Here is a 20,396-nt window from a genome sequence, read left to right as displayed (position 1 = left end):
CAAAAATACAAAAACAAGGCCATGGTCCGCAAGCTCATTGGTTTAGTTGTTGCTCTCCCCATGATCGACGAGACCGGCGTAGGTCATCATTTTAGAGTTCACAGCCATTTCTTTTCTTACTTGAATTTCATCCATTGTCAGCATTCCTCGGCACTGGAAAGGAGTCTTCTTGGAGATTTTCACCTTCAAGTGAAAGAAGTTATCGTCACAACCACATTTCAGACCTACCATGCTTATTTGCTCACAGCAGTAACACATGGCAAAGGCAAAATATCATTGCTTCGTAAAAAGGCCTACGAAGCACACAACAGAATCCAGTCATCTGTGTATCGCCGGTTTCTCTTTGTTACGCTCCGGGCAGCTGAAATACATTCCTCTAGCAAAAGCATCTGCGCTAGTGGCATATTCAGGGCTTGCAGTTTACTTCTGACGTCTGTTCTGGTGTCCTGTATCTGCTTGATCAAGAGCTTGTTGCGCTTTATAGGCCGCACTCGTGACTGCTGACACGGTGATCTTGCACGGCGCAAAGCTTTGGGCTTCTCCTGCTGGGAAGGCGGCACGAAAGCCTAATGCGCTTCAATGGTCGCTCCTGTTTCACTCTTGCAGCTTGGCGGTCGGCATGCAATATAAAGGTGTCGGCGAGAACGCAGCACTGATGACATGTGACACCTCCAGGTGACAGTAATAGGAACTTGTTGTGTCTCCATCTCTTGTGGCAGTCGACGGAAGCACACTCCGGATGCACATGCGGGAAGTCCTTCAAACTCTGCCCTCCCAGGCACACATTAAGGCTATCAATAGTCTGGAGCATATAACTTCAATTTTAGATGACGATGCGGCAACCGAATTTATACCAATGGCAGCACAATCCATAGGCCTGCCGAAAACATACGCCTGAACAGTCAGGTCACTCTTTGCATGCAAAGTCTTTCTATAGAAAATTTCTGAAGAACCATCCCTTCGCCTGTGTGTTATCTGTGCGTCGATAAACACAATGTGCTTCACCCCTGCAGCATCGGTGCGATGCACTGCCCACGAATGCTGAGGCAGGCAAATGCTTCCTGATTCATTGAAGAGCGTTTCAAATGGTGAGCTAACCGTGACAGTGTCACAGGACGACGCAACGTCGTTTTCATCAGGAGCGGTTGCCGCAGGGAAAGTTGTGTCGGTGGGCAATGTTGATCCGACGCCGCTGCTGCTGCTGCTTTGAGAGACTGAAGCTGCGCGATTAGACAGTCGCTTTGCTGTCTTGCGAGGACTCTTGATCCGTTTGGAGAGGTAGCTCGGCGCCCTTACGAAGATAGACGGAATAGCGTTTTTTTTGAGGCCAGCTGTTCTCTTCCCGGACATTAGCACACGGCCATCAATTTCCGCTGACCACGTCTTCAAGATGAAGTGGGGAGCAAAATGTCTTTCGCAAACACGATCGGTTCTTTGCAATACACGATCTTTGCAAGGTATTGCTCGCCGCCACGCTTCAAGCCTTGATTCGTCGTCCAGCGGCTTGAAAAACGAGTACTTCTTGCACGATTCGTAGCCACTATTACAAAAGGGCCCAAAACACTTCACCATAACACCACCGCATAAAATAACTTGATCAGAGAGATCCAGATTTCATTAAACGCGAGCACGAAAGCAGAAGCAAGTCGCGGCAGACAAGAACACGAATGGCGTGAAGCGCGCGCGAAGGGCGAAATAGGGCAATAGTTGCGAGCGCCATCTGTTGAAGCTCCGCGTAAGCAGAATCTTGTGCCCTCGTCTCTACGTAGCGGCTCGCTCGCGCCATTCACTCACCTTAACTACTCTTACACCATGGTTAAAGCTCAGCTACTTTGGTCATCTGATGAGAAGAGAGGAGTCGCTGGAGAAAGATTTGATGTTGGGAAAGGTTGAGGGTCACCGGAGAAGGGGTAGGCAGTGAATGCGATGGTTAGGTGGCATCCTCGAGGCGCTGCAGATGAAGTTATGTTATGTTAGGAAGATAGTGAGAGACCGGAAAGCGTAGCGTGATATGATCCATAGGGTCACGAAGAGTCGGACATGACTGAACGACTGAACTGACCTGATGTTTCAATTTATGCCTCAAAAAACAAAGTTTTAAGAAAGCGGCTGAACAATCTCAGAAGTATGAGTGCCCCAGGTTAATCAGTTGTTAAGAGTAACTCTTAGGTATGTATATTGTGAGACCTCTCTAATGTGACACTGGTGAAGACGATACTGGTAATTACTAACTTTTTTTTTTCTCGTAACTCGAAGAAGTTGCCGACTCCTGGCAATGGTACTGCCGGCACTGGTACTGCCAGCAGTACTCCTTGCTTCCTGGTACTGCCACTTTTATTTCTTTTGCAGGCCACAGGATCCCTGGTTCCAGGCTGAGAAATACATACTGAAGAAACATTGTTTTTTTCACTCCATGACCTACTCTCTTTTCACCCACTTTTCTTCTTCAGAAGCAAAAGCATATTTAAACCCCTGCCAGTGATGATCGCTATGCTCAGACGAAGACAAGTACACTTGTTGAACCCCCCCCCCCCCCCCCTTCCGTCTCTGAGGCATTTGATTCTCGTCAAGCAGTGCCCTCAGTGTGCTGTCGGACGCAGTAACCTATGCACAATCCAAAACCCCTGGGCTCCGCGTGCCGGCTTTGCTTGGCGGCAAGAACACAAGCTTCTAAGGCCTCAGTACGCCACGATGCAGTCGGCTAACCACGTTCTTGTAGTTACGGCGTTTGACGGAAAACAAATCCATTCTTTGTAACTGTACAGGGAACAGGCTTCCAGTAGACTTTTTCTTCTGGAAAAAAACATTACGTCCAAAATTTTATGAAATGCATGGCATGAAAGCTATGAATGCAATTTTCCAGCACAGTTCGAATAACAAATTATGTGTTGTCAAACAATTTTCTTGCAAAAAACATTTGAGCAAATCTTGAATAAAACATGTAAAGATATCTCTATCCTAAAAAAAACTATATTTTTTGAAATATGCAAATTGATTGACACCATATTAGCCACTTTCTGTTCAAAAAGATACTTCAATCTTTTATCTACAACTAGCCGTAGTTCTCCAGCGACGCTAGTGAACCTCGAGTTTCCTAACTACCCCAGGATGCTTGAGTAAATGCGGCTATGGTTCACTCATACACGCCGATAAAAGGTACCTTCATCTAATACAACACTACGGTGTGCAGCTGTGCGTATGTAGAGAGGCTTTCCTCATTTGCGTCACTTTTAGCACGCAGACGTCGCGCTCTTTCCGGACTAAACAATGTTCAACCTTTTTATTTTTCTTGTTTTCCTTCTAGCTTTTAGCAATATTCAGGGCTTCAAAAGTTGTTATCGCACTAATGGTAATATAACTGCTCAGCTCTCCAAACGCACGCAGGTTGCACCTTTGTATTTGTATGTATAGCCAAGTTCTTACAGGTCGGTTTGCATGAAGAGCATTATTTTAAAAAATTATTTAGCTAGGCTGCTTGTGGAAGCAATCGCTTAACTGTAACCACGGCTTCAATTCAATGTGAAGTTCTCACAAGGGCAGCTGTCCAAGCAATAACTTCGTTCTGGCGTATTCGTTAAGCCCTTTCAGAAAAACTATGCTATAGGAATACTCTAAAAATTTCAGAAAGCACGGCAAAATTTCCTGATGCCACTAATCGTATTACCACTTTTATTTATGTTAGGATTGCAGTGATGTATCGAAGTACTGACGATACAGTACTGAGTATCTGTATCGAAACTTGATTTCGGTCCTGTATCTTGTATCGGCATCGGAAATACATTTTTTCACGGTATCGAGTATCGGTATAGGGTCCTTGCGCTGGAGTTTTGAGTAGGGTGGCGCTGCAAAGCCTGACTGGGTAGTACAACGGCGGCTCTGCCTATGCTGCAGCGCACATCTCGCAGGCTTTCTACGTCGATTCTTGCTTCTTTTTGACAATTCGTGAGCGTGAAAAGAGTCGTCATGTATCATGGACATCATTGTGAACCAGCACTAGCCTAACATAAAAAAAAAAAGCGCTGCGGCTGTTTTCCAGCGAAATGTTCAAAGCATGTGGCATTGATCTTGCCGTGTAGTATCCATCCCGAAACGTCATCACCGCTGCTTTTTTTGCTTGCGTCGTAGGGTGCCACGGACAAGTTAACAATTTCATTGTTCAACTCTACTGCCTTCTTTCAAGCCGCACGAAACGGGGCTACGGTGCGATTGGTACCGGCGGTCATGTGCATGCATGCACTGGTTAGAGAAACGCCGTTCACTCTAAGCTGGCCTCTCCGCCGGCTCAGAGCTGAAATATATAGAGTGCAGCTATATACGCGTGTTTATTTGTGATCGAGAGCGAAACCGTCCATTATGCTACTGTTCTCGGCAGCTGTGTAAGTAAGAACTGCACGTGCGTATGCCAAGCAACGAAAGGTGAGGACGATAAACTAGAGTTGACTGAAAACGTTTGCTATCTCGATGAAAGCAGCCATTCACTTTCAAGAGAAAACAGTATTAGACGTGAGAAAACAGTAATAGACGTCATTTGGGGCACATATATAATTACTAAGCAGCCGACAATAGCATTTCGGTCATGCACTGCACGTTCTTGATCTGGGCGCTGCCCCCAACAGGCAAAAACTCTGGCTCGAGAGCTGCAAGCACATAAATCATGTATCAGTAGAGCAGTGAAACGAGGTCAGCATGCCTTCTGATATCTGCACCTAACAACGACCACAAGCGCGCCTGCCGTAGTGTAATTCGAACGTATTTGCAGTCCCAGCTTCAGCTTTCTGTGGACTGTATTTCCAAACATTATGAGTGTGACTTATCAGCTAAACGGTGCGACATAAGCAAAAACCAGCTTAGAATCAACTTACAAGCTCACATGCATACATTGAACGCAAACCCCTAACGGCCCGTGCACGGCCGGCTCAAAGTGCCCACCGGAAGGACTTTTTGTGCTCCGGAGGGGTTATTTACGCTGCCTATCCGTGTTGCGGTTTTGTGGATTCACTTGCTTCAGCTCAGCTGCGTGTAAAGCTTTCGTAGTGCTCTACGAATTCGCGCGACACTCGCCTGGCTATATCGACTGGCAGCGCGCCGAGACTTCACCTCCGATTGCTGCACGCCGTTTAATGCCTGACCGTTGGATTATTTATTGCCTTTGTTTACGTCGCGACAGCCCTAAAAAAATTTTCAGGCCTTAAATTCATTGTAATTCATACATAATAGAAATTAAAGCGGTGGATCCATACTGACTCCATGCATTCGAATGCAGACGCCGGGGATTTGTACTGCCCAGCAGAAGCCTAGGGGGCGCTTTTTAGCACCATTTTCGCAGCGCCCCCTGGACAGCGCAAGGCTCCTATCGAAGATACTTTTTAGAAGCATCTTGCACAGCCCTGGCAAGCCATTGATGCAAGGGGTGCTTATTGCGTGCAACATGCTGTTCCCCCACAAGTTTGCCGCCGTCTGTTGAAGCGCGCAGGGTAAGCCACGGAGAGTGCGCCGCCGCCGTTCAATTCTAGAGTCCGGCTGCAGGCGAGCTCACTATTAATGGTCAAATCGCGCCTCAACTCTGCACTTGGTAGGCTCCGAAATGTTGTCTACTTATCCGGTGACGATTTGAAATGTGCCCACAACACACAAGCACAATGCGATGATGCAATGATCAGCACAGCACAGATGTCGGTGGCTGATTACGGTTATCCATGCTCGGTGTGAGCAGCAGGGACGGCCGGAAGCTAGCCATAGCCGCATTCGTAAACCGATAGCATGCCAGAAGTCCCGGGTCGCTGTCAGTCTCAGCCGATGCTTTACAGGAAGATTTGGTGCATCCTCGTCATATCCGCTTTCATGAAAAGTTTGGTATACCAGTAGAACGCAGTCTACACGGCGAGCGAACGATGTCCGCCATGTTTACAAGTGGAGTGGCGGTCGAGGAGCAGCCAAAGTAGCGTCGTTGCCGACTCGAGATTCTCGAGAAAACTTAAGGTTTCTTCGCCGCTGGAGAAGCAATTCGTGTGGAGGTTTCTTTCTCAAATGAAAAACAGGCCTCGAGGGCCACTTGGACTAGAAGTTCGAGTGAAGGCATGTTTGTGAATACGGCGATGAGACACCTGATGAGAGGCGTGAAAGAGCAGTTTGTTGTGTATAGAGGGATTTTATCTATCGCGAGCACAACCTACTTTCATCTGTATATAAACATCGTCATCGGAATAAATGGGGGTCATTTGGTGGCACGCGCCACCCTGAAATTTTATCGTCACTTCTGTCCTGGGCATCGATGCTGTGGTGCCACTACATACTGGTGTGGTCGACAGTCCTGCGGCTTGACATTCGGCCATCTCGACTACAGGATCGCGGCTAGTTACACGCGGGAGGCGCGTCGGGCAATGGATTCACTTGCGTTACCACCAGAGGCCATTTTGCTGGAAGTACCTGGACAACCGCCTGTGCCATAGCACCAATGGAAGGAGGAGTTCGAAAATTTTCTGCAAGCAACCGGACTCAACGAGAAAGCGCAGGTACAAGAGAGGGCCTTTCTATTGCAATGCCTAGGCGTTGAAAGTCATCGGGTTTTCCGCATGCTTACTCCGGGACCGGAAGTCACGAGCACAGCTTCTGCGGACGTTGGTTGCTGGAACGCCATTTCACAAGCACTGTGAATGTTCTTTTTGAGCGTTGCCGATCCATGCTGCGGCGATAACTTCCGGACGAACCGATACGGGACTACGTCACATGGCGAAGAATCCACCTTTTTCACAAGATATGGTGCCCTCTGGGGAGTGGTTGAAAATTCGGTCTGCTACTTGTTGAATACGTTCTTGGGAGACGCAGCCGCTTGCGAAGTGGTGATGTGTTTGCTTGACAGCTACCGCCACCTGTCGGAAACTCCTGTAGTGAACATCAACTGTGCATGGCCTCCACGATGGCTACGGCTTCGCCGATCCCGGAGGTGAGGAACTGCGCACGTGCCGTTGGGTTGGTGGTTTGTTTTCAACCAGGAAAGGGGCACACATGCGCAGAGCGGCATTGTGAAAAAGGCGGATTGCGACTTCGGTGATTTTCTTGAGACAGCTTTGCGTGATAAGGTTGTCGATGGCATTTGAAGTATAGAACTGCGGCAGAAGCTGTTATTGAAAAGGTCGACGCTTACGTTGGATGAGGCCATTGACATCCTGTGGGCAAATGAAGAGGCAGTAAACGGTGCTCGACTGCATGAAGACGATTACGACGCTTACCCGGTCCAGCGAGTGACGGAGGTAAGAGGTCAGCCGCTGAGGAACGATTCTTCGTTGGCCCCGGTGCGTAAGTGCTACTGGTGCGGCTCAGCAGGACACTTAGCCAACTCGCGGGAATGCAAGGCGCGAGGGGAGCGTTGTGCAAGGTGCCACAAAACTGGGCAGTTCCAAGTAGTGTGTGAAAGCCGCGGAGAAGCAGAAGTGCGCGCTGTTCGAGATGAAGACTGCACGGAGACGTTGGGGGTGCTGACAGTGAAGCAGGCGAAACGGGGGATTTTGGTCGTTGATGTGTGCATCGAGGACGAATCAGTCTGGCTGCTGGTAGATATGGGCTCAGCTGTGTCCATTTTACCTCATCAACTATACCAAGAAAAGTTCGCCTGCCGGTTTGACTTGGGTCCTGCTGTGGCGACGCTGCGGGACTTCTCTGGCCTAACAATTCAAGTTATTGGGTGTTTTGTGGCCAAGACTGTGCACGGGAATGTGTCTGCCAACGTTCGTTCTCACGTGGTTCCGCAGGGCATGGCAATGTTGAGTTTAGTTGCAGTCAAACAGCTACGGTTGCGCACTGATGAAGCATTGCTGGCATGTTTGCAGACTATTGTGAGCACTGAGTCGCTGCGCCCAGAATTATGCGAGTTTTCTTCCCTTTTCTCTGATAAATTGGGTTTGGCAAAAGACTTTTGTTCATGAAGTGAAGCTGCACGCCGATGTGAAGCCCGTGGCAGCAAAGGTTCGGCGCCTGCCCTTGGCACTCCGAGAACAAATTTCTAAAGAGTTAGCAAGACTGGATGGAACAGGAAGGCATGATTGAGCATGTGAACGCGTCACAATGGGTGTCGCCGATAGTTGTAGTGAAGAAAAAGGATGGAAGGATCCGCCTCTGCATAGATTTGCGGGAAGCAAACAAAGCAGTGGTGGCTGATGGATTCCCACTGCCTCATACTGAAAAAATTTTGAACGAACTGAAAGGGGCAGCATGGTTTTCAAAATTAGACTTGGCATCCAAATATTACCAAGTGGAGCTGGCTGAGGGCAGTCGAGAAATAACAATGTTCGTGATGCATGAAGAGCTGTTCCGTTTCCACAGGGTATGTTTTGGCCTCTCCTCGGCCCTTCCTACATTTTAGCGGATGATGCAGGAGATATTGAAGGGTTGTAATGGAGTTCTGTTCTATATTGATGACATCATTGTCTTCAGCAGGACAAAAAGAGAACACACCAACTACTCGCATGAGGTTTTGAGATGTATTGCAAAAGCCAGCTTGCAACTAAACAAGTAATGTGTGTTTGAAGTGCAAGAGCTGTAATTTTTGGGCCCCCATGTCAGTGCTGAAGAGCTCAGGCCCCGCAAGTTGAAAGTTGATGCGATCCTTCACGCGTAGCCATCGACTGATGTGGTTAGTCTGAATTCTTTTTTGGGACTTCTTGGCTATTATTCTGGCTTGATTCCACATTATGCAGAGGAAGTGGAGCCGTTGCGGCGGCTTCTTTGCAAGGGCCAGGAGTTCTGCTGGGACCAGAGCGCGAAAGACAGTTTCTGCAAGGCCAAGTCGCTGCTGGCATCGTGCGGTGCTGTGGCCATGTTTAATAGGGCGCTACCGGTATAGGTGACTGCTGATGCTTTAGCCTACGGGTTAGGGGTTGTGTTGCAACAAGTTTTTGATGAGTAGTCACGCACGGTGGCATTCGCGTCCTGGACAAGAACGCAAGTATTCTACCAGAGAACGGGAAGCATTAGCATTCCTATGGGCTTGCGAGCATTGGCATGCCTATTTATGGGGCCGAATAAGGACTGATCATCAGGCGCTAGTGACTTTGCTATCCAGCAATGGCACAGGTCGGCGCCCCCTTCGAATAGAAAGGTGGTGTGCAAGACAGTACAGTTGAACCCGGTTATATCGAACCCGGATATATAGAATTTTGGTTATCTCGAACTCCCGAAATATCTCCTTGAAAATCCCATGTAAAAGTATAGGAAAGCCGCGTCATATATCGAACTCAATTTCACCGGTTGTTCGATATATCGAACTCCGCACCACGCACTGGAAAGTGTGCCTTCCCCAAAGACGATCGCATCACCCTTGGCCGTTTGCCGCGTGACGTTTTCAAGCCACGCGCGGAAGGAATGAGAGGGGACAGTTCGGCGACGGCTGGTCTGGGCAGCGCCGCACCCATTCCCCAAAGGCGCGCGCATCTGCAGTTGTCGTTTCCCGCGCGCCAACACATGATGTTTGCAAGCCATGTGCGTGGGTGTGCACATTCTTTTGCCGAGCTATCTCTCTCCTTCAGCACACGCTACGCATGCGCCAAGCCAGCTCAGTCCGTTTTCAGACAGACGTCAGACGCTTTCTCCAGCGTGTGTTGAGAACCTCTCCGTGCGGCGGCGCGGCGGCGGACGTGGCTATGGCGCCTGCGGACGTTAAAGGCCCAACTCCAACGACATATCCTAGGCGTCGGCGCTCAGCGTCGGCGCTGTCAGCGCCGTGCCACAGTGGGCGTCACAAGCGGTGCGCATCTCCATGGGAATCGGCGCTGGCGCAGTTGGCGCTCACTGCTGACGCTTGTATTCGCGCTGGTGCATTATTGCAGTTTTATTATTCACTCAATAATTTCTGCTTTTTAAAGCGTTAAGAGATGTAATTTAGACATGGAACTTAATTACAGTTTACACTTTCTACTTCTGCACAAATAAACGTATACATCTTCCACATTTTTCTCGACTTTTCAATACAATCTGCAACGCCATCGACGCAACATCAATTTGTCCCGTTTTCCGCGACCGTAGCTGAGATGAGGCTTTTGAGTTTTGTTCCTCCACGGCTGAGATCAACCGATGGGCGGCGAAGGGTTTTGCCATCACGGCCAGGTGCGACGATGCAAAGCGATGACAAAAAAAAAGTAAAAAGAAAAAGCACGCAAAGACTCGGCGCGAGCGAAAATTCAAAATTCAGAGGTCGCGGCCACCCTGTCCTCTCATTGGTGTACGGCGCCTAGACGTGCGCCAATGAGAGACCTATGCGGGTGAGCAGCTCGGCGCCTGCGTGAGCGCTGACGCCGAAATCTAGCACGGACAGATCTCGGCGCTCCGCTCAAGTTTGCTGGCGTCTCGTACCGTGCGCATGCTCAAACCGGTTTCTGCATACGCCAACAGCGCCGACGCTGAGCGCCGACGCCCAGGATATGTCGTTGGAGTTGGGCCAAGCGGCAGCTCTCTCTCTCTTTTTTTTAATTTTTGTTTTTTTTTACGAGTCATTTTTTTCTTATCGTCGTGCTGTACGCGCGGCGTAGCGTAAGATATGGCGGCTGCGGACGTTAAGAAGCGGCAGGTTTTTTTTTTTTTTATCGTTTATCCTTGCATATATGAATCAGCGAAAGCACGCAGTCAGCTGCTGCTATCATGACGCCCGCCCCAAGCGCGGCGTGATAAATCGAACCAGGCTTGTGCAATCAAGCCATCACGGGCACTCTGCCAAGTTCGCTCCCCGCCACCGGAGGAGCTATCAAAAGATAAACGCGCCCCGACGTTATCGCTGCGCAGCATCTTGGCATGCTGCCAATGAGCTGTGGATGAGGCGACCCTAAACGTATTGACGCGCGCCATCGACATGCAAGCTAAAATGCTCGCGATTTCTGCCGCCGCCGCGACACAGAAACCTTGTTTTGAGCTGCCGCGGTGGCTCGAGCGGCGAGAGGGACGCAGTTCCAACAAGTTTAAAAATTTTCGCTCTGTCGCTGCCGCTCGTCGCTGAGATCGCTCAGTCGCTTGCATGTAAGCGAGCTGGCCTTAACGCATTTTTTTTTTTTTTCAAATTCTCGGGTGCAAAAGTGGAGGGTGGGTACATTATGCGAGTGGGTTGATTACGCGACAAATACGGTACCGTTTTTTCGCATCGTAAGTGCCGTCACAAGCCCATTTCTGTATATCGAATTATCGATATATCGAACTATTTCGCGATCCCCTTCGAGTTCGATATATCCGGGTTCGACTGTATAACTTCTCTGTACAGTACACAAAGGGAGAAACCAAAGTGGTGGCTGATGCACGGTCTCAGTTGCACTGTCCCAGTTGCCCATGCCATCAATGGAAGGTGAGCCTTTGGAGGAGGTAGTTGCTGCAATATCAAGTGTCGTTATGAAAAAAACTACAAAAAGCAACACAGCATGACCCGCTGCTGCAAGATGTGTTTCAGTGTGTCGTATCTGGGTGGCCATAAAAAAAAAGCTCGCAGAAAACCTGTAGTTCGCCCGCATTCGGGATGAACTGTCTGTTGTGGAGGGGTTGTTGTTTTGTGCAGAGCAGATATTGCCTCCAGCATATCTCACATCCAAGTTTGTTGCACTTGCTCATGAATCTCATCTGGCATTGTCAGAACAAAGCAACGGCAACGAGAGTTGCACTGGTGGCCCAGGATGGATCACGATGTGAAAAATGCCATTAGGAGCTATGCAGTTTGTAAAGCCGCAGATAGTTCTGCAAAAACTATGACAGCAACACTGCAGCCAGTTAAATGGCCTGAGAAGCCATGGCATAAGTTAGGAATAGATATTGTGGGGCCAATGGAACGTGCACCGCCTGACTGCAGGTTTGCAGTAACAATAGTGGATTATCACAGCAAGTGGCCTGAAGTGGCTTTTGTTTCATCTATAACTGCACAGTCAGTAGTCAAGGTCTTGCCAGAGCTTTTTGCATGGGAAGGGTACCCAGGGAGTGCAGTCACAGACGATGGCCATCAATTCATGTCTACATACTTTCAGGAATTTTTAGAGGCCAGGGGTATTGAGCTATGTGTGACATCATTGTATTACCTTGAGTGCAATAGCCAGGTCGAAAGGTTTAATTGCGTTCTGAAGGAGTACCTGCAGACTGCGTTACTGGAGCGCAGGCCATTGAAGGAAGCCATCTTGGAGTACCGAGTGTCTACAGGGCTACACCACACGCAACAACAGGGGTGTGTCCAGCATTCTTGCTACACGGAAGGAGCCTTCGCACTCGCTTAGATGTGGTTGGCCTTCCAGGAGAAGGATTCTTTGATAAGCCAGTGGCGCACATGGCAGACTTACGACAGCGGGTCAAGGACTGGCAACAGGAAGTGAAAAGCTACAGGATGAGAAACGAGGTGCCAGAGATTCCACCATCAACATGGGGGACATTGTGAAAGTACGGAGAGGTATCAGCGTGAAAAGCGAGCAGAAGTTTTCCTTGCCCCTGGAGGTGAAGAAACGCATAAGCAGGAATTCATTTTTGCAGGCAGATGGGAAGAAATAGAATGCGTCAAAGTTGTCAATAGTTGCCCGGGGAGGTCAACAAGATGCACCGCTGTTGGTTGAGAAAGTGAAGGGGCATCGTGCTGTAGCAGTTGGGTTAGAGATGGATGTGCCTTACGTCGAGTCTTCTGCAGGCCTTGCTACTCGGGACACGACTTTGGCAACAGCACACACTGCAACATTGGCTGATGGTCGTCAGGAGTGTGTGCAGGATGCGGCAGAGGCAGACACACGGCATGAAGAACTTACTCCAACTCCTGGTGCAGAGTGTGCTGTGCTTGGCGGGCAGCAAATGAAACATGCTCAACAGCAAGGAACCACTGGGCGGACGGAAAATGTGGCTGCAGGAGTGCCACGTAGATCTCAGCGACAACGGACAGCGCCCACGCGGTACCGGGATTATGTAACTTAAATATACTAGTTACTGTTCTGGTTTGTTTTTTGTTTTTGCCTGCCTGCATCAATCTTGAGTTTTAGCATGCATTTCTTTTTGTTTATCTAAGGAAGGAAAGATGTTGTGTATAGAGGGCACTATTTTATCTATCGCGAGCACAACCTACTGTCATCTGTACACAAACACCGTCATCGGAATAAACGGGGGTCATTCGGTGGCATGCGCCACCCTGGAATCTTATCGTCATTCCTCTTCTGGGCACCGATGCTGCGGTGTCACCACATACTGGCACGGTCGACAGTCCTGCGGCTTGTTTCGGCCACCTCGACTACAAGATTGCGGATAGTCACGCGCGGGAGGCATGTGGTGGTGCACCAAACTGTGTGGTGGCGCATAGTTGTCCGCCCAGAACAGTCGCCAAGTTCCTCTCAGAGGCTGTGGTCATAGAGAGGGCGCTCCAGCAGTGGTACAATTCTTACGACCGGCAACTCAACCCTATCTCAGCTCTGCACTTCCTGGATGCTGCTTCGGGGGCCAATACAAGCTCCCTTCGGGACCTCGTGCGTTCTGTGGTCCGTGAGGAGGTGCAGAAACTTCAGGGGACTTTTCCTATGAACCCTCTGACCAGTGTCACTCAGACCAAGCTTAGCAAGCGCTCAGACCACCCGTCACTCAAGCAGAGCCACCACTAGACAGATCCTTGGCCGCCAGCGATGTATGCGGACGTGCTGCACTGTTCTGCACCGCTCCCCTGCGTGCCACCGCCTATCCCTTCGGTGGTCGCAGTGCATGTTGAGTGGCTGGTTCCCTACTGGCAGGCTCGATGACAGTTGCTGAGGAAGACTGATATTTGGCGTGCGCCAGACCGACATCCCCTGTGTTACCACTGTGGTGAGGCCGATCACATTTTCCGGCAGTGCCCATATCAGCCCCTGAGGTTTGCGGGGCTTTTCTGCAGATAGTCTCCGTCCACAGCTTGACAAATAGCCTCAGGAGATTGAGGAATAAGTCGCCCGCCAGCGCAGTTCACCACCTTCTCTGCGCTGACCGTCGCGATCACCTTCACCCTGGCATTCCTCGCCTCACCAGTCCGGTTATGAACCTGAGGCACAGTGTGGACCCTCGAGCCCGTACTGGGAAAACTAATACAGGCGACCTTTGGAGGTGAGGCCGCCGAACAACGTATTGCTGAAAAGCTTCCACCGATGCGCCGACTGACCCTTTCTGAATCAACGACCACAATGCTGATAATGACGACGAAGAGGATGACAACAACCAGGACAATAATGCCGACAAACGAGACGTCGACGACTGGGTCTGGTAAGACCAAGGTCTCCCTTGACATACTCATGCTGATTGACTCTTAGGAGGTTAGCACACTAGCGGATACGGGTGCAGACTACTCGATAATTAGCATTAGGATGACTAAGGTGCTGAAGAAAGTTATGATGCCGTGGGCACACACACAGATACGTACAGCTGGTGGCCATGTGGTTACACCGCTCGGTATGTGTACGGCCAGAATTACAGTGTGCAGATACACATTCGTGGCAACATTCCTTCTTCTGCCTGAATGCTCACGAGACGTCATTCTCGGTCTTGACTTTCTAAAAAAAAATGGTGCAACTATAAACTTTCGAAATTAATTTTTACATTTTCAACTGAACTCGCTGCCACCAAACCCGTCCCCGAGAATTGCACAGCCGCACTGTGTATTTCCGACGATAATGTAATGGTGCCTCCATGGGTGAGTATTCCGGCTAGGGTCACTTACGACGTGCGTGTTGTTAAGCCAAATGTCTCTCTTTTGCTCACCGTGGGTGTTTGCGTAGCAAGAGGGCTCACCTTTCTTTGTGACGGTTGCACTGAAGTACTCGTGACCAATTTTAGTAATGAACACCACCATTGTGGCACAGTCTATGTCAACCCTGTCCAAGAGGAGTGCTTCGCATGTCTAGAAAACGCGCCTGGTGGAGTCGACAAAGAGGAGTATGCACCGTCCACATAAACGAGTCTTCCGCCAGCAGAAAGGCAGCAATTGCAAGAATTGTTGCTGCAGTTTAAGGACTGCTTTACCTCGTCGTTTAAAGTACATCAGACGCCCATTACTAAGCACTGGATAATCATGCACAAGGGCCTAGTACATCAGCAGCCATATCGCCTATCTCCCAGAGAGCGGGAGGCCACCAGGTGAAGGAGATGCTCAGCCCGAATAGCCCGAATAGTCCTCGGTCACCACCTGTGGTTCTTTTAAAATGGATGGCACGCTGCAGTTCCCTTGACAAACTGTGCCAAGCAGAGTAATTTTCTTTGGTAGATCTGTGCAGTGGATACTGGCAAATAGAGACAGGGAGAAAACTGCCTTTGTAATTCTGGACGGCCTATATGAATTTCATGCGCTTCCCTTCGGACCCTGCTGTGCTCTGGCAACATTCCAGAGAATGATAGATGCTGAGATACCTACAGGACCAGGTTTATTCCAGGCAAACACTGGCACAAGCACGAGACACGTGCTAGCCGCAGCGAGCGTCGCGCGAGCACGCAGCAGCGCTACCAAGCTAACCAGCCTAGCCACTGTATGTCACTACTGCCTACAACATCTCCTGACAGAAAAGCAGTCTTTTGGTAGGAATGAAGCAACGCCCACTCCTGGTGTGCTGGTGGGAAGCGTCAGCACAGGTTGTTCGAGGACTCCCGTATCGGTGTGTGTGTTGCCATACAGAGATGTCTCGTACACGACGTCTTGGTTGTCTCTCGCCTCTTCTGCAGGCTTGAGAAAAGGGATGAGGTGGGTTTGATCTCGCCGTACAGTGCCGTTTCCGGCGTCCATCACCTGGGCTCTTTTGCGGGTGCCACCACATTCCCTTTTTGCTGTAATCCAGACTTCATCATCTTCCAGAAGGGTTGGAAGTTGCCATACGCTCACCGGCCTTAAATGGCAAACATGTCTGGTATACCTGGACAATGTAATCATTTTTTTCAACAACCTTTTTGGAACATCTACATCAGCTCAGAGTAGTGTTAGAAGCCATCCCAGTTCCTCTTTTTCTAAAGCCGCAAAAGTGCCATTTTGGTTTTACAGAACTGAAATTTCTCAGGCACGCTGTCGGCGCCGAAGGCATCCGGCCAGATCCGGAAAAAATTTCTGCTGTCGTGGACTTTCCGGTTCCCACTGATGAAAAAGCCATCTGACGATTTTTAGACCTCCAATCGTACTACCAGCGTTCCATTGAAAACTTTGCTAATCTGGCCAGTTCTCTGACGCTTGACACGAGATGAGGAGCCATTTTTATGGGGAACAGAGTAGCAAACTGCTTTTGACGATATACGACGTCGGCTACAGTCACCACCAGTACTAGTCCATTCTGACGATGATGCCGCCACTGAAATTTACATGGACGCCAGCAATGTCAGTCTTGGAATGGTTCTCGTTCAGCGTCAGAATGGTGCCGAAAAAGTGATTGCTTATGCCAGCCATGCACTTTCACGCGCAGAGTGTAACTACACTACAACCGAGAAGGAATGTTTGGCCATAGTATGGGCCATCACAAAATTCCACCCCTATCAGTACGCCAGGCACTTCTAGGTTATTCCTGACCATCACTCATTGTGCTGGTTGACGAACTTGAAGGACCCATGTGGCCGGCTAGCTTGTTGAGCCTTACGTTCACAGGAATTTGACTTCATCATTGTTAAGTCTGGTCGCAGGCACACCGACGCTGACAGCTCGTCGCGTGCACCCGTGCAACCTTACCAAGACAACGCAGAAGGCGATGCATTCCTTGGTGCAGTCACATCATCGAACATCATCGCACAACAACATGCGGACAAAGAGTTGAAACTGCTTATAGAGCACCTAGAAGGCTACCATCCATCAATACCCTCCCACCTGAATTGCAGGCTGCCATCCCTCTGTCTTCGAGGCGGAGTGTTGTATAAGAAAAACTCCGCCTACAGTGGTAAGAGTTACCTTCTGGTAATACCAGCCGCCCTCCGTAATGAGATCCTCCTCTCCTGCCACTATACACCGACCTTCGGCCACCTGGGATTCACGCGAACACATGCCAGTGTGCGGCAGAATTACTATTGGCCCAAGCTTGCCTCATGTGTGAAGCAATGTGTTCGGACCTGCAATGAGTGCCAGTGTAGGAAGATGCCGCCTCTGAAACCGCCTAACATGCTGCAGTCTACCATGCCTCACCTCACCAAGTTGGCATGGACCTTCTCAGACCATTTCCTATATCGTTGGGAGGGAACAGATGGATAGCTGGTGCGACAAATTATCTGACGCATTATGCCGAAACGCAGGCTCTCCCCAAGGCACAGCGTTCGGTGTTGAGCACTTCTTTATAAGGGCAATTCTGCTTCGACACGGTGCTCCATCCGTCATCATTACAAATCAGGGCAAGGCATTCACATCTCAGCTTGTCCATGACACCTTCGAGCCGAGTCACACTAGCTATTGAGCAATGACAGCATATCATTCCCAAACAAATGGGCTCACAGAATGCCTGAATAGAACACTGGCCAACACGATTTCGATGTATGTGAAGCACAAAACATGGGACCAAATACTCCCTTACATCACATCATCATCAGCCTGATTATACCCACTGCAGGGCGAAGGCCTCTCCCATATTTCTCCACTTAACCCTGTTCTGTGCTAGCTGCATCCACTTGACCCCTGCGAACTTCTTAATCTCATCCGCCCACCTAACGTTCTGCCGCCCCCTGCTACACTTTCTTTCCCTTGGAATCCAGTTTTGTTACCCTCAGCGACCATCGGTTACCCTCTCTTCGCACTACATGTCCTGCCCATGTCCATTTCTTCTTCTTAATTTCTACTAGAATGTCGGTAACTTGAGTTATTTCTCTGACCCACTCTGCACGCTTTCTATCTCTTAATGTTACCCCTACCATTTTTCGTTCCATAGCCCTCTGGGTTGTCCTCAACTTAAGTAGAACTCTCTTACATCACATTCGCGTACAACACCGAGACTCAAGAAAAAATCCGCTTTAGAGCATTCCACCTCGTCTACGGAAGAGAAGTGCCGATGATGCTGGACGCCAAGCTCCTGTGCACAGACGATGACTTGACACCAGACGCGGGATTCCTCGTCAAACAAGCCGAGCAAGCTCGCCAGCTTGCTCGCTTGCACATCAGAGCTCAACAAGGTACGGATTCCTGAAGTTACAACCTGCACCACAGGGAAGTTACCTACAATCGAGGTGACCGTGTGTTGGTTTGGACCCCTGTCTGCCAGAAAGGATTACCCAAAAAATTGCTATACAGTCGAACCCGGATATATCGAAGTCGAAGGGGATCGCGAAATAGTTCGATATATTGATAATTCGATATACAAAAATCGGCTTGTGACGGCCCTTACGATGTGAAAAAACGATACCGTGTTTGTCGCGTAATCAACCCACTCGCATAATGAACCCACCCTCCACTTTTGCACCCGAGAATTTGAAAAAAAGAAAAGAAAGCGTTCAGGCCAGCTCGCTCACATGCAAGCGATTGAGCGATCTCAGCGATGAGCGAAAAATTTCAAACTTGTTGGAACTGCGTCCCTCTCGCCGCTCGAGCCACCGCGGCAGCTCAAAACAAGGTTTCTGTGTCGCAGGGGCAGAAATCGCGAGTGTTTTCGCTTGCATGTCGATGGCGCGTATCACTCCGTTTCGGTAATCTCATCCACAGCTCATTGGCAGCGTGCCAAGATGCTGCGCAGCGATAACGTCGGGGCACGTTTATCTTTTGATAGCTCCTGCGGTGGCGGGGAGCGAACAGTGCCCGTGAAGGCTTGATTGCACAAACCTGGTTCGATTTATCACGCCTCATGATCGCAGCAGCTGACGCGTGCTTTCGTTGATTAATACATGAAGGATAAACGACTCCCGAAAAAAAAAAAAAAAACACCTGCCGCTTTTTAACGTCCGAACAACACAACGATAAGAAAGGATGACTCGCAAAAAAAACAAAAAAAAAAAACAGAGCGAGAGCTGCCGCTTTTTAACGTCCGCAGGCGCCATAGCCACTTCAGCCGCCGCGTGCAGAGGGTTCGCAACAAACGCTGCAGAAAACATCAGACGCCTGTCTGAAAACGGGCTGAGCTGGCTTGGCGCATGCGTAGCGCGTGCTGAAGGAGAGAGATAGCTCGGCAAAAGGATGGGCACACCCACGCACATGGCTTGCAAACGTAATGTGTTGGCGCGCGGGAAACGATAATTGCAGATGCGCGCCTTTGAGGAATGGCGGCGCTGCCCAGACCAGCCGTCGCCGAACTGTCCCCTCTCATTCCTTCCACGCGTGGCTTGAAAACGTCATGCGGCAAACGGCCCAGGGTGATGCGATCGTCTTTGGGGAAGGCACATTTTCCAGTGCGTGGTGGGGAGTTCGATATATCGAACGACCAGTGAAATTAAGTTCGATATATGACGCGGCTTTCCTATACTTTTACATGGAATTTTCAAGGGGATATTTCGGGAGTTCGATATAACCAAAATTCGATATAACCGGGTTCGACTGTACCGATATTTCGAACTTTATGAGGTGCTCCGCCGTGTTGGCAACGTGGATTATGACAAAGTTCTTCCATGTAGAACTGTCTCTCTCAGTTGCCAGCAACCACGAAGTGACATTGAGCATCTAATGCGACTTAAGCTATACTTTTCGCGTGACAGCAATGATGCTCCACTTTAAAGTGCGTTCGGGTTCTGCGTTAATTTTAATTTTTCTGTTTTTTACCATTTTCTTTATGCTTTTTCTCTTCATGCACACTATGCATTCCCTTTTAATTTTCTGTATTTTGTTTCTTTTTGCACCTATCTCTGCTTTGTACATACCCTCGCATCGAGATGATGCTCTTTTTTTTTGTGTGGGGGACTAATGCCATGGACCTGGCTCAAGCTATCTGCGTGCTAAGCCGTGACAAGGACGAAGTGGTCGCGCTCGCGTGAGGTGTGCTCGAGCTGGCTCTGGTTAGGGCAATTATACCTTGGCCGTTCTACAGCCTCCCCTCTACGTCTACGAGTGCACTTCGTCTAGTCTGTGACAATGTGGCATTGATAACTTTTTGCGCGCGGACCAGTGTAGGACACTACGCTAGCCACGTGAAGACTGCATGATGTAAAGAATGTGGCATGTGATTGGCCTTCAGTCTGGTTGCACAATTTTTCAAACCTGCCAAGTGGGAAATCGAGATTCAGTACACTGCTGGCCATGTAGCAAAGCTTACCAAAGGAACCTCTTGTCAGGCTTGCTCCGCATGCTTTGATGCCAAAAGAGCAGCAAAAAACCACTAACTCTACCTTAATCTTAATGAAATATTACTGCGCTTATAGTACACTAGTTTGATTTGGCTAATATGGTTAATGGTCCTAAAGCGACCGTGGTTATGAGAGAGAGCATAATGAAGAGCTCCGGATAACATCACCCATCTGGGCTTCTTACCCTTTGACGGTCAAATTAAAAACTTCCCCAGATGATCAAAGTACTTTTATTA

At 49.3% G+C, this 20,396-nt stretch overlaps 1 protein-coding gene across 3 annotated transcripts in view; it reads right to left on the bottom strand.

The window, feature by feature from the left end:
• LOC146197748 (uncharacterized) overlaps positions 1 to 20,396 on the bottom strand; it is a 77,375-nt gene that overhangs the window by 22,017 nt on the left and 34,962 nt on the right. Inside the window, exon 5 of one of the 3 annotated variants that reach the window (XR_014706227.1) lies at positions 2,233 to 2,386. The exons of the other annotated variants lie outside the window; for them this stretch is intronic. The gene's annotated coding sequence lies outside the window, so the exon portion shown is untranslated. The remainder of the gene's footprint in view (positions 1 to 2,232; positions 2,387 to 20,396) is intronic. 3 annotated transcript variants of the gene reach the window in all.

The sequence above is a fragment of the Amblyomma maculatum genome, chromosome 3 (assembly GCF_055883805.1).
Source record: "Amblyomma maculatum isolate TAMU_Amacu chromosome 3, ASM5588380v1, whole genome shotgun sequence".
Lineage (NCBI taxonomy): Eukaryota > Metazoa > Arthropoda > Arachnida > Ixodida > Ixodidae > Amblyomma > Amblyomma maculatum.
Note: the sequence above shows the minus strand (reverse complement) of the source record. Positions and strands in the feature narration are given on the sequence as shown.